Consider the following 12759-nt stretch of genomic DNA (forward strand, 5'->3'; position numbering starts at 1 on the left):
GACCTGAAAATGCCAACTGAGGCACCTCGAGGCCCCTCTTTGCTTCCTGCAGCTGCAGTCCCTGTGAGCACAGCTGGCACTGGGAGCTGCTCCCTTCGGGGGGCACAGCAAGGAACAGCTGTGCCAAACTCCAGAGCAGCCCAGTGCAGGTGTGGGATGGGCTGGAAAATCCCAGCTCCTGGAGAATCAGGCAGCAGGAGGCTGCCAGGCTCCGGGCACGGTGCCAGTGCTGCCCTGGGGGCCGTGCCCCGGTGATCCCTCTGTCCCAGAGTGGCTCCAGCAGCTTTCCTGGCTGCCTGCCACTGTCCCCACTGCTCCCTGCCACCCAACACCAGCAGCAGCAGGAGCCAAGTGCTGCTGCCTGGATTTAAGGGGGAGGAAGGGCTGCCCCCGTGGAGGAGGGTTGGTCACTCTGTCTCCATCAAATCCAGCGTGGGTGGATTTGCCCAGAAGGTGCCGCTTAAAACCTTTCAGAGCTGCACTGCAGGAGCCACCCGTGGTCATTAAGACAACACTAATTACGTGGATAATTGCTGGAGTGAACCTCAGCTGCAAAGCCACTTGTGTTAAAGCTCCTGAGGCTTTCACCTGTGGGGTGAGGTGAGGTTTTGGGGACACTGAGGGAAGAGGACACCGAGGACTCGGCGGTGCCACGGAGGGGCCAATGACTGCCAGGCTGCCCTGGCTCAGTTATCACAGTGCTGATGCTGTCTCTTGTAAAGGTACAGTACTGTGATAACTGAAGGATGGCAGCCATCTGAGCTTCATGGCATCCTGGGGCCACCAGAGCCACCCCGCGCCGCTGGAGTGTCCCCGCTTCACCTGGAACCCTTGGCACAAAAGTCGCGTTGGTTTCAATAAAATCTTCCACGCTTTGCCTCATTATTGGCTGGTTCGTCTTGGGAGGGGCTTCCAGAACTGCTGTGCTTTGGAGGCGTTCAGAAATGGTTCCCGAAGCAGCCTGGTGGATATTAAATAACAGAGAGGCCCCTCAGTGGGGGATACTTGGTAACAGAACAAATTATTCTGTAGCAACAGGGAGAAAAAATATGAAGCCTTTTTAAGATACTCTTTAATTTTTTTTCTTTGTTAAGGATACCATGGCTGACTGTCTACTGTAACTCAGAGGTCTCTAAATCGAAATAAGTGGTGGGAAATGGATTCTTTCAGGCAGTGAGTTACTGGTGGGTCGGGGACAGCCCCTTGCAGGGTTTCCTCGGGATTTCTGTGCTCTATGAGTGGAAGACTGAATTTCCTGGGTCATTTTTACACAAATCGCTGGAAAGGAGGCTGTTTTCAGAGAGCTGTGCGAGCTAACTCTGCAGTGCTGGCACACGACAGCAGAGGGGCCCCGCGGGCCGGCCTGTGCTGGGAGTGTCAGATCCCAAAGGTTTTACATCAAATAACCCGCAGAAATGTCCGTGCCGTGCCTGTTTCCCCGATTCCCCCAGGAGCTGTGGCATTCGGGCTGCCCAGGCTGCTGTGGCACTTCCAGAGGTCACTATGTACTGAGTGGTCATTGACCCCGCGGCGTTTAGAAATTCTTTCTGGGCTGGATAATTCATGTCCAGCAGGGCTTTGCCCTGTGCTTTCCTGCTGCTCGGGGATGAGGACAGGGATTAGCCTCGAGATGGTTTTTCATTTCCCTGCTGCTCACTGGAAGTTTTTGGGGCCAGCCCAGCAGGGTCGGGGCTGTGCAGCTATGATGGAACATTTTGCCAGCCTGCGTCACTTAAAGGGGGGAAATTCTTACTGGTGCTGTGACAGAGGCTCGAGGCTGCTTCTGGAGGAGGGCTGTGCCTCACCCGAAACTGCAAATAATAAAAAAAAGACATCCTGCTACCAGGAGCTTAAATTCTGGACTAAAATCTGAGCAGAGTCAACCCTCAACTTCCTATTTCCAGAGATTCCAGGCACCTCTTGATCAGGCAGGAATGTGCTCATCCCAAAAAGGAGCAGTGGTCCTCCACTGGCTGTCCAACAGCAGCACTGCTGTGCTCCTCCTTCCCATTCTGGGATGGATGGGAGAGAGGGGGAGCTGGGGGAGCATGGGCTCTCTTTTTACCTATTTTTGGATCTAATAGATGCTCAGGGAATGTGCATCCCTCTTCCCTGGCCAAAGGCAGGTGCATCCAGCCAGGTCCTTGTGGTGCTGCCCCAGGGCCAGCTCCAGGTGCTGACTCCTTATAGAAACCATCAAGTTCTTTTCCTGCCCACAGGAAACAAGATAAGTGCTCAGATCAGGTTCAAGGTTTGTTATGGATTGGATCTGAGGAATTCAGTTGCTCACCTGCCAAGCCATGGCTCAGGTTTGAGGTTAATGACCAGCCCGTGCCGTTTTTGGGGATGTGGGTGGGACACTCGTTTGGGACTGCTGAGCAGGGCACAGAGCCCAGCCCAGTGACTTGTGCCTCTCATTTCCTGTCACAACAAGCACAGCCTCGAGTTCTGGCACGGGACAGGAACTGGAGCACTGGCTGTGCCTCACAACAGCACCTCTGCAGGCACACTAACTGCAATTTATCTCCCTCTCAGCACAGTGGACAAAGAGTCCATCTCCTTTTCCTGTAGCCTCCTACTGATATGGGAATGGGACAGACTGGTGGGTTTGCTGTCCAAATATTCTGCACATGAACAATGCAGCTCTCAGAGTCTCTTTTGCCAGTGGAGCACTTCCTGCCACCAGCACGTTAAAGAAAGACATAAACACCCTGCATGCAGTGGTAGAGCCTGAGAAACAAAGTCCCTCCTCTCTGATAAAGCTGTCTGGGATTTCTGGGATTGATCCCAAGGCAAGGCAGTTTCTCAGCTGCTGTTCCAGATGGGTCTGTTCTTACCCAGCAGTTCTCAGGCTCTTGCATCAGGAAAGTCCCTTTTCCCATCTGGACTGTGCTGCTGCCGCCTCCCCACCCACGTTCTGCATGAGGAGAGCAGCAGTTCTGCTGCTGTGATGTCTCCTCGGGGCTGTGAGGCTGCAGGCTGAGCAGCTGCTCTGCTCCTGCCTCCCAGCTCAGCTCAGCTCAGCCTTGTGAGGGTGGGAGCTGCTGCTCAGAGCAGCCTGGCCCTTCTGACAGCAGCAGGATTCAAGGCATCCATTGTCTGCAGCCTTGATATCTATTGTCTGCAGACCTTGCAACAGGGGAAGATGTTGTCTTTCCCCAAAATGCCATTTTTTCCCTCCCCAAATGTACCTTCTGTTGCTGTTGGATTAAAACAAGAAGAATCCTTCCTAACAAAGCTGCAGGCACTCAGCCATTTCAAAGTCCAGCAGTGCCCCATATGAGTCAGACTGTTTTAATTGCTGCTCATTCAGATCTTCTCCAGCTTAGTGCAGACACTTGAACTTGAACTTTAACCCAGATCTTCGTGATTAAACATCTTTGCAAACCAAATTGCCTACTTGCAATGTCCCCAAGCAAATATTAGATGTACCAGAAAGCAGCTTGGGTTTATATCTGATTAATTCCTCAGTGTGAGTGTGTTGGACAATGTGGAATGCACTCTGCTGAAGTCTGTCTGCACTGTCCTGTTTTTCCCTGGAAATGGGAAAAGCAGTTCCCAGGAGCAGTGTGTGTACAGAGGGTGACATGATCCCTTCTCCTTTCTCCATATTTCTGCCTGGATCTCACAGTTTAGAAGCAGCTGCTTGCTGAGTTGTTGGATTATATGTAAACCCTGCATTTTGTCATTAGTTTGATTCACCAAGGGAAACTGTGACTTTGTTTAATGGCTGATCAGGGACAAAAGTACTCAGCAGGAGCTGAGTGTTCCAGTGTGGTGCAGTGTCAAAGTTTCTGCTGTAATTTCTGTATTTGGGCAGATGACAATGCCAAGATTGCACAATTTGGTTCATCATTTGCTCTTTATAACATTTCACAGGAGCAGGAGAGGTGCACAGACCCACGTGTGGATTAATAAACTCTTATGCAAGGTCTTTCCTTGATGTTGGGCAAATATTATTTTTCTGGGAGTGGTGGAACCAGAGGAAAGACCCCCTATACTCCAAAGTGCTTTGGCTCCCAGCTGTGCTTCAGTTCATGAGTGAAATCAGAATTCAAATCTCAAGTTCTCATTTGACTTCAAGAGGCTGAGAGCTGCACTTTGGGCTTTGTGCAGCACAGGGATGTGCCTCTGCCACTGGAAAAAGCCTCTTTCAACCAGAGCAGAAAATGGAGCAAAAGATGAGGCTGCTGAGGTTTTTCCTTGGATCTTCTTAAGTCAGGCACTGCAGCCTCATCCATAGCTCAGCACACAGCAGTCCCCAGGTCTGTGCCACCTTAAATTAAGGTAAATTTGCTCAGATTTGGTGCTGGACAGCAGTGACAGGGGAGCCCAGAGCCAGAGCCTGTGGGGCAGGAGGGGTGGAGAGGGCAGGGGGTTGTCAGTGCTCCCTCTGCCACCTCCTCTCCACGGCGAATGTCAGAGCTCTATCGACTGCCCTCCCTTTGAATGAGCTCCAGGAGCAGGCACAGTACACTGAATAATTCAGGAGAGACGTGTGTTTAAACATTTGCACAAGCCTCAGATTCCTCCTGCCTAGAAACAAGTCTGGCAGAGAGCAAATGGTTCCTGGTGGAGGTGTTGGTGCATGGAGAGGGGAGCAGTGGGCCCCATCCCTGCAGCCATGACCCCATCCTTGGCTCTCATCCCTGCTGCTGGGACCAGCCTGGGGCTCAGCCTGGTGGAGAGTTCAAGGCCATGAGCTGAGGGCTGCACACACAATGGCAGCACCAGCACAGGCAGGTTTGGTCTGCTGGTGGCAAAGAGCTCTGGAGAAAGAGCTGGGAGAGGAGCAGGGGAGGTCAGTGAGCATCAGTGCTTTAATTGGTTCAGGGAGAGCTGTTTTCCATGATGGGAGCTTCACCTCGTGCTTTCTTTAAATAAAGACAGCATGGCTTTAAGATAACACACAAAAAGGTGTCAGTGTTTGAGCAGAAGTGGTTCTTCCAGAGGAGGAGTCAATCCCTCTCCCATGGAAGCACAGGCTGTGCTGGATGAGATGGACACAAATCACAGAGACAACGTGAGAAAGTCCACGAGGATGTGCCTGATTTGGTGTGTTCCTTGTGTGAGCAGTTTCCTCAAAGACGTGGCTCACATTCCCAGAGTGATAAAAAAGTCACATGGTTGCTTGAGCAAAATCTCCTCCCTGTGCAGAACATCTCCAGCATCCAAAGCCTTGCTGCATCCTGGTTTGAAATCTATCCAGGGGACTCTGGAAATGAAAACTTCCAGGGCTTTATTGCTAATGAAGCCTAATTCATCTTGGATGTAGCTGTGCCAAGCTTCTGCAGTTGTGTTTGCAGCTCCATGAAAGGAAAACTCATGCCAGCTTTATCTGGCAATTATTAGAGGTGCAGGGTCTGTTTAGTTCCTTCTTAGGCTGTGGACTTCTTACTTCTTCACCACTTGAACTCAGCTAGGTTAAAGGAAGTGTCACAGCCTTTTAAAATAACTGCCTGAAATATGAGAGGAAATGAGGAAAACAGAGAGATGAGAGAAAATTCCTACACTGCTGCTCACCTCCATAGGTTTCATGGACTGGAATGGTGACATCAGCTCTCTCCACCAGATCTTGTGTTGCAGTCTGGGTGTTCTCAATAGGTTTGAAACTCATATTCAAATGCACTGTGGCAATTCTCCTCTTAATGTGGTGACCCAGGGTGACAGAAACCAGCCAGAACATCACATTTCTCTAAGATCCCTGACTCTTTTTTCCCTTCCCACAGCAGCCATGTGGTCCTGATTCCATTTAACCAGCACAACTGAACTGAGGCACTCAGCTCATCCTTAATGGGAAAAAACTTGACTTTCCTCCAGATTTGGAGCTTGTTTGCCATCCTGCCTGGATTTCTGAGCTCTCTGTGCCATTGTGAACAACACCTTTCCTGGAAACACAACCTTAATTCCCATTCTCATTATGACAGAGGGAGGGGGAATATAATAAACCCCACCTCCAAATGCTGCTTTATAAATCAGAGTGAGGAATTGTAATTTCCAGAAGTGCACATGAGGAAAAGAGCAGCAGCAGAGTGAGCTCTTGAATTTGTGCAAGCATTAAAGATTTCAGAAATGCTACGTGCTCTGTGTCACATGTGTCCCCCTGAATGGGACAGGGAACCTGGACAGTGCTGGGCATGGCCTGAGAAATGCCCTGGCCATGTAAACAAAGCTCTGGGCTGTGTGGACAGAGAGGGACATGATCAATATTATATCATTTTAGTGACAAATGTGGCATTTCCCATCCAAAAATATTCAATTATTGCTCTGGTTGAGGTCACTGCTTTGCTTTGTGCCTCCCCACCAGCACACCCCAGCTCCAGTAAGTGCTAAACTTGCCCTTATAAAGCCCAGCTGTTGCACATACAGCTTTCTCTGGGATATATATATATATCTGTCCCAGAAAAAAATATATATCCATATATATCCATAAATATCCATGGATTGGAGTCAGGCCAGGAGCAGGAGCTTTGTCTAACTCCAGTGGTGTGGCTGGCAGGCAGCCAGGCAGCAAGTGGGTACCTGTGAGCTGTGCCAGCTCCAAGCTCATCCTTCTGGAAAAGGCTGTGCTGGGAAGTGGATGAGCTCAAGAAAATGCATTTGAGCTTCTGGGCAGTATTGATTTGTCTTGATGTATTTTAGTCATCTGCTTGAAGCACAATAAAAATCGTGCTGGTGGAATGAGAACCACCAGTGGGGTTTAGAGCTGGTCACCATCACCATCTTCCTGCTTTGCAGCTGCTCTAGAGCTCTACACAAACCCAGTTTCTGCTTCCCAGCAAGGCACAGGAGGGATATTTTTCAGCATAAAAATCTGGGGAGAAAATGAAAACAAAACCGTTGGTTTGGTTTGCTGTAAGAACAATGAAGAACCAGAAAGATGGCAAGAAGCAGACAATGAAGGCAAGCAGCAACATGAACAGGGCTGAGCAGCATCTCCACACTCCCCAGCTTGGAACAGAGTGAGCTCCATCCCCCCGGCCAGGAAAGCCGGGAATTGCCTCCTGTTCCACCTCCCACCCACGGCTCTGGCAGCTCTTCCAGCCCTGCCCAGGAAATCCCCCTGCAGCCGCCTGGGGCACCCTCGGAACCAGCGCTGCTCCAAATCTAATCTGCTTTTTTGCCAAGTGCCTTTGGACTACCGACATGAAGTAGCTCTCATTCCCCAAAGTTAGATTATTTGCTTTAAAAAAAAAAAAAAAATGGGTTGAGCACCATCTTTAGGAGTAGTTAATTACTGGGAAGCAATTCACACCTTCCCCGTGTCTCAAAATAAATTCTCTCACTTGCTTTTCCAAGCAGAGCCCTCTGAAAAGCGTGTCAGCTGCGGGGGTTTCACGCGTGTTCCGTGAGCACAGGAAGCTGAAGATAAATTCAGCAACAGATCAGATGTAAAGAACTTGTGCACTTGGGTGTCTATTTATTCTGCCCACGAGCAGCCAGGGGCTCACGGGCTCTGGGGATGGGGTGCAGGGGTACCCAGGGAAGGTTTGGCTGGGTGACCCTTCCTCCTGTTCCTCCTGGCTGCTCCCCATCTTCCAGCACAGAGAGAACCAAAAATATCATTCACAGAATCGTTTCTAATTTCAACAGCACTCTGCAGAAGTGCACTGAGGGCACTGAGCTGTTCTCAGAATGATTTCAAATCCTACCACAGGTTAAGGAATTTTACATCTCCTTTTACTCATCTCCCAGTGCCTCTGACTTCATTGCATCCTCCTGAATTTTGCTGATGGGAGTGAGGAGAACCAGAGAACCCCAGGGTTACTGCCAGGAACAAATCAATGACAAGCTGGAACCACTTAGAGAGTGTTAAATCACCTTTATATAAAAGTTCTGTCAATCCCAAGCTGATGCCATCAGTGATTTAAAGCACTTTACTGTATGCCCCTCACTGTACCTTGAAATACAAGGGGGAAAAAAAAAACTTTTAAAACATTTAAACTGTTTAAAGTACAGTGGAAATATCCCATTTCAGAGGGAAAGGTGAAGCTTGAATTCAAACTGCAGAGTGGACAAGTAAGGGATAATCCATGCATCCATCCCTATCCCTTCTTTAAAGAAGACTACAAGAGGGAATTTGTTGGAATTTAGTTTGATTTTTAAATCACAAATACCAAGACAGATCTCATCTTCTGTATTTTGCCTTTTATTTTTTTGGTGGAGATTATCAGTGCATCCTGGAACTTGAAAAATAAAGAAGGATGTAAGATACAAAATAATTCTTCAGATGTGGCACTGCACCCAGTACAGTACTTAGAGGGGAAAAAAAAAAAAGATTTATTCATTTTTATTTGTTTACTTCTCTGCAGCTCTTTGCAAACCTCTACTCTTTCTAAGCAAGAAACAAAGTCAGCCACAAATACAGATGATTAATTCCTTAGGGAAAACTACTTTAAGAGTTTTAATACAAAATTACACCCTTCCCATAGGCTGGAATGTTGTGGTAAACACAGACAGTTTTGAGTATAGGATGGAAATCTCCCCCTGTTATTAACATAGTTCTTGGAGGAATTTTTAGAAGCACATTGATTTCATCCCAGTTTTATGTCACAGAACAACCAGCAGAAATCAGCAGTGTTCCAAAACTAAGGAAAAGAAGGCAAGAGCTCATGTAGGAGAGGGAAGACTGAACACATGATTTCAGTGAAATCCAAGTGCCAGAGCAGCTCAGCCCCTGGTTGTTTTTGTTTGTTTGTTTGTTTTTTGTTGTTTGATTGCTTGTTTGTTTGTTTTTAAGTGAGGTGTGAGGATTTAACTGTGGCTGAAGGACGTGGCCTTTGGGAGCCTGGGTCATTCCTGGGCTCTGGGCTGGATTTAGATGGAGGAGAGGTAAAGCTGCTCTCCTGCACGAGCAGCCCCAGGCTAAGCCCCTTATGCAATCCTTGGTCACAATCTCAGCTGGGCTGAGCAGCTCCAGGATTTCAGGACCTTTGCAGCATCACTTGCTGTGCTGAGAAACGAGTCCTGCCTGTGAGGCATAAGTAATGCAGATCTGGTGTGGTTTGCAGCATGAAAATGCACCAGGAAAACTGATTTTATCCCCATCAAGGCAAAGCCATGGAAAGGGCTGGTGACAAGGAAAGAGAATTGTTGAAAGCAGCTCCTGCAGATAAAATGTGGGGAAAAGTGAACAAGAAGAGGTCAGGCCTGGGAGCATCCACACATATTTAGATGTTAGGGGAAAATCCTTCCCTGTGAGGGAGGTGAGGGTTCCAGTGGTACCCAGAGCAGCTGTGGCTGCTCCTGGATCCCTGGAAACATCCAAAGCCAGATTGGAGGGGCTTGGAGCACCCTGGGGTAGTGGAAAGTGGCAGGGTGTGAAATTTTGGGGATTTTTAATGTCCCTTCCAATCCAAACTCTTCCATATTTGCACTGTTTAACCTTTCTTCTTCCAGGCTCAGGCTCTTTTCTAATCCTGAGATTACCCAAGGGATGGAAGCAGGGTGAGGCTCCAGTGCTTTCCCACAGTGCATGGTTAATCCAGACCCAGCAAAAAGGTTAACATGGTGCAAAATCATCCCAATTCTGCAAAATCATCCAAACCCTGCTGCTTCCCTGCCAGCTGTGAAAACAGGTGGAGAAGGGCTGGGTTTATTCCTCTTGAATGAGGGGAAAATGGAGTCAAGGATTATTTCTCTAGTTGATAAATTACAACCAGCTGGACATGTGCACTCCCAGACCATCAGCACCTGACTCCCAGCTGCTCCCAGATCCATTTGCTGGAGAAAAGAGTAAAAACTCGGGATTGCTGGGGCACAGCAAGGGCAGTGCTGTGTAAACACAACAGTGAGGGGCCTTTCACACCTGGTGCTGCCACACGCCAGAAAACCTTGATAAAATGATGTCAGTGTGCTTAGTCTGAGTTACATGGAGGGGAAACTTTTATCAGCATGGGGTTTTTAATGACCTATTCATCTTTTAGGACAGTTCCCCCAAAAGGCAGCAGCAGATTTACTCTTCTGTCAGAAGAAAATGCCAGCTACGTGTGCTGTGTGGGAAGCAGGGGCGAATGATTTCATTGAACTGAATCATTTTCTTACTCGCTTTACTTCCACTTGTGCCGCTTCCTGTGACTTTGACAAGAGTTTGAAACCACAGTGAAGAAACCGGTTTCTTTTCTGTGCAGACGGGAGGATTGTGAGCGTCTCATTTCAGAGACTTGTTTACACTGGCTCGTTCACATCGCTGTGAGAATGGAAATGGGATTGGGGGTTTGTAAAAGATGATGCAAACACACCCGACAGGAGGTTACAGCCAGGTGGGGTTCGGTTTATTCTGTAACCAGCAATAGGACAAGAGGAGATGGTCCTAAACTGTGCCAAGGTTGGTTTAGTTTGGAGGAATTTGTGCCTGGAAGGGGCTGCCAGGGAGGTTCGGAGTGCCCATCCCTGGAGGTGTCCAGGCACTTGGTGCTCTGGGCTGGGTGACTGCTTGGACTCGATGCTCCTCAATCTCAGAGACTCTGCGATTCCCTAATTCTCTAATTCAAACCGCACCGTGACAAACTGCGGCATCTGCGGATGTGACAGCGGCAGCCTCGGCACCGGGCTGGGCTGGAAGGGCCGGTTCGGTCCCGCTCGGTGCCAGGGGCGAGCACAGAATCCATCCCGGCTGGGTTGAAGGGCCGTTCCCACAGCCGGGCCGGTTCGGTTCCGCTCGGTGCCAGGGGCGAGCACAGAATCCATCCCGGCTGGGTTGAAGGGCCGTTCCCACAGCCGGGCCGGTTCGGTTCCGCTCGGTGCCAGGGGCGAGCACAGAATCCATCCCGGCTGGGTTGAAGGGCCGTTCCCACAGCCGGGCCGGTTCGGTTCCGCTCGGTGCCTCAGCCGGGCGCAGGCGCCTCCCCGGGGCGGGCCCGGGCGCGCGGCCCGCGCATGCTCCGCTGCGGCCTGAGCCGCGCCGGGACCGCCGCCCTCCGTTCTGCGCCGAACGCCGCCGAGCGCCGCGGCCCGGCCCGACCGTGCCGCTCCCGGCCGGGCTCTGCCGCCTCCGCGCCGCCCCCGCACCGCCCGGCAGCCCGCACCGAGCGCCCCGGGCCGCCCCGCGGGGCCGCGCCGCCCCGCCGGGCACCACGGCAGCGGTGAGTGAGGGAGCCGGGGAGGGCGGTGCGGGCCGGGCGGGCGCCTGGGCCGGGGAGGCTCCGCGGGGGCGGCGTGAGGCCCGGTGCGGAACCTGCCCTGAGCCGGGAGGGGCCGGTGCCCCGGTGCGGAGCCTGCTCGGTGCCCTGAGCCGAGGGCTGCGGAACCGCCGTGTCCCCTCCGTCCGAGAGGGTGCGGATGGAGCTGCCCCTTACCCGGGGCTGTCAGAGCCGCGTTTCGGCCCCCGGCCGGCGGCAGGAGGAACGGCAGTGGAACAGCTGCGGTTCGGGCCGCCGGTGGGTTTGGAGGAGTTAAAAATGCCCCGGAGCCCGTGGGTGAGCTCCCTGTGCCGGGCAGGTCCCGCTGCCTTCCGCTCCCGTGCAAGCGACGGGCTCGGGGCTGTCGATGGTGTCCGGCTGTCGGTGTGGCACAGAGCTGTTCTCTAAGGCACAGGGACACTTGGGGACATGGTTCACCCCTTCCCCACGGGAGGCAGGTGGCAGCCGTGGCAGCTCACCTGTGGCTGGGTGTCCATGGCCCCAAGGACGCGGGGGATGCAGGGCAGGGAACCTGACGGGCAGGGTGTGCTGGCTGTGCACCTCCTGCTGATGCCTAAAACATAATTCTGCTCTGTGTTGGGTAATGGGCAGGGAATCAGAACTAAATCGATCTTCCAAACCCATCTGGGATTCTATAATCGTGTTGAATTGGGATTTTAAAAATCTACCTAGAGGAGAACCTGGACAAGTCTGAAGCACATCGAGCCTGCTGCTAATAATGTGGGTTGAGGGTAGAAAGACAACTCAGCAGTGGCTCAGTGTGGCAGGAGAGGATGGATCCAGCCCTGCTCAAACACACCGACCCTGTGCTTAGGAGGATGCAGTGTCTGTCCAAGGGATTAGCAATGGAAAATCATATTTTGAGGCGTGTCTAGAGTGCACAGTGCGAGAAAACTTGGGAATTTTTTTTTTTTTTAAATTTGTGATTCTTTTATTGTGAGAGGCAGATGGAACTAATCCCAAGCCGTGTCAGTGTTTCAACTAAACTCCAGTGAACCCAGCTTTGCCTGGGGAAGATTCCCTGGAGGTTTATTTCCGAGTGGAGTGGATGTACTTTGGTACTGCTTTATTCAGCTCCTGGAGCTCTGTATTAAGTTCAGTTTTGCCCTTATAAGGGGACTGGGAGGCATTTCCTCCTGGCACTTGTTTTTAAAACACACAGGAAGTTGCACCTTGATCTAGGTCTGTGTTAGGTGATACTGAGACAGGTGCTTTGAAATGCAGGCCCAGCTCAGGAGCTGCTGCTCTGCCTGTGCCAACAAACCCGCCAGGCTTGAGACGTTCAAAGTTTGTCATCCCCGGCAGATGCTACAAATAGTTTTGTCAGTACATTTCTAGTGATTCAGTTGTTAAATATGTTATTTATCCAAGTGTCACAGTATCTGCATGCTGTCCCAAAGCCCGGTGTCACAGTGTATCTCTGGCCTTTGGGAAAGGTGATGTGAACAGCTTGTAAAAAGCCAAAGTGAATGGGTTTAAACTTGCACAAGAATATAAACACAAAACAATTTTGAAGTTTGTGAACTCCTGGAAGGTTGTGCACTGCACAGCGAGCTCAGAATTAATTGCAAAGTGGCCCCTTTTTTGAGAGGTAACTTCTGTAAATATTGAACTATAT

General features: G+C 50.7%; 1 protein-coding gene across 2 annotated transcripts in view; it reads left to right on the forward strand.

Annotated features, from left to right (window-relative positions):
* JAK1 (Janus kinase 1) overlaps nt 1-12759 on the forward strand; it is a 65387-nt gene that overhangs the window by 2650 nt on the left and 49978 nt on the right. The window contains exon 1 of one of the 2 annotated variants that reach the window (XM_079314445.1): nt 10906-11084. The exons of the other annotated variant lie outside the window; for it this stretch is intronic. The gene's annotated coding sequence lies outside the window, so the exon portion shown is untranslated. Of the gene's footprint in view, nt 1-10905; nt 11085-12759 lie in introns of those variants that run through there. 2 annotated transcript variants of the gene reach the window in all.

Source organism: Erithacus rubecula, assembly GCF_903797595.1.
Source record: "Erithacus rubecula genome assembly, chromosome: 10".
In the NCBI taxonomy this organism is placed as follows: domain Eukaryota; kingdom Metazoa; phylum Chordata; class Aves; order Passeriformes; family Muscicapidae; genus Erithacus; species Erithacus rubecula.